At 38.8% G+C, this 1,766-nt stretch overlaps 1 long non-coding RNA gene across 1 annotated transcript; it reads left to right on the forward strand.

Moving 5' to 3' along the window:
• The first annotated feature begins 307 nt into the window (after positions 1 to 307).
• On the forward strand, positions 308 to 1,751 carry LOC104810203. The gene is made up of 3 exons (XR_771262.2): positions 308 to 721; positions 949 to 1,354; positions 1,433 to 1,751. It is a non-coding gene; the product is annotated as an uncharacterized LOC104810203 (long non-coding RNA).
• The last annotated feature ends 15 nt before the right edge of the window (positions 1,752 to 1,766 follow it).

Below are 1,766 nucleotides of genomic sequence, written 5' to 3' on the forward strand. Positions count from 1 at the left end.
AATTAATTTCTCATATATATCTAAATAATTTGATAACATCTATCAAAACTTATCAAACCTTAATAATTATCTTTAACCAAAGAATTTGATAGTATTTGTGGTTTCGATTTGAATCGATTCAAATTCAAATCGTTTTGATTCATAAAGGTTCATTTCGATCCAATTAAATTCGATTCGTTCTAATTCAAATCGATAAAATAATATAATAAAAAAAAAAACTACAAGGTTTTTGTCCGTATCTTAATGATATTTTGCAAACACAAGAAAGACAGCCGCTGCAACTCCTTTAAAATTCTTTCAGATGTAGTAGATAGAAATCATCCAAACCCGAAATGTATCAATTAAAGACTTAATCTTTCAACCAATCAAATCCCTACAAGAGACCTAACTTATGAACCCTAGTTTTCCCCATGTACTCAAATCTCCACAAAAAGCAGATGCAATACGACACTAACAACACTTGCGAAGCAAAACGACTCCAAATTTTGCCTTTTTGGATGGGATGAAACCCCCCTAAAAAAACCCGATTCTTTCTCCGAGAAAATCCAATGGAGAGAGAGAGAGAGAGAGAGAACCCTGGAAAGAAGGGCGAGGATCAAAAAGGGCTTTTTGGAGATGATGGAGACGAAGAGTGAGAGAGACGGTCCCAGAGCCACGAGCGCGTAGCCGATACCCGCCGCGACGTCATCCGTTACCGCCGCACTTCGCTACGACCTGCCAGGTTCTTCAGACGATCATCCGATTTCATATTAAACCCAGAATTTACTATATATACCCAAAAAAATCCTCTTCAATCTGAAGAATTCTACTGATTATTCATACACGCTATATACAGTTTCTTGCAGCAAGCTTGTTCACTTTACAGAAACTCTTATAGACCAAGAGAATCCAAACCCTATTTCGGATCAAATGTTCTTGTCTGATTAGACTTCTTCGTTATGGATAAAGGGCTTGAAGTCTCAATCGAGATGCGCGAATCGTTTGTCCGAAACCCATCTACGAACACGAAGGATCGAGTTCATCATCTCTTCGCTGATTCGTAGCCCTGTTCCGGGTTTGTCATATCAAAACTACGACTGCAACAAGAATCATACGGGAAGAGAGCGAGTAATTCCTCCAAAGAGTTCTTCAATGTCAACAAGAATCCTATGTAGATTTAAGTCTTCGATCGTAGATCAAGTTTCCACCTTTCTGACATCCCACAGATTCAACTGGCGCACATCTTCAGAAGACGTCACTTTGCAAATACCCTCGATCATCAGTTTTGTCCAGAAATTTCCCGAAGATTGCTGGTTTCTGAATTTTAGTTGCGGCTTTCCTGCAAAACCATAAGAAAGAAAGCATCATGTTACAGGTAAGAAAACCATGCATAAGCAAGCATTTCCATTGAAGTTTTGCATTATACAGTAAGTGTATATGCAATTACGTATAGTGGCACTTGCAGGATGAAACAGATCCGTTTTTGTACAGAGGAAGGTGGTCAAGGGAGGGGTCACCTCATCAAAAACTGCCGTTATCTATAACGGAGCAAGACTGGCGGGAGGGAACAAAAATAACGGCAACAAGTAACGGAATTTTGAAAGTCATCCATACAGATTGTCATCACCAAATATAGGGGAGCTCCATCTACCGACCAGTCTTCTTACATCAACCAAAACAAAAATAAAAACCCAATCTTTGTCTCGGAATCTCCTTTCTTTCAGCTCTTCCACTTCTCCAATCTCTAAACAATCAGAGGGAAGGCCAAAAAAAAAAAAAAAAAAACC

The sequence above is a fragment of the Tarenaya hassleriana genome, unplaced genomic scaffold, assembly GCF_000463585.1.
Source record: "Tarenaya hassleriana unplaced genomic scaffold, ASM46358v1 Cleome1711, whole genome shotgun sequence".
Classification (NCBI taxonomy): Eukaryota; Viridiplantae; Streptophyta; class Magnoliopsida; order Brassicales; family Cleomaceae; genus Tarenaya; species Tarenaya hassleriana.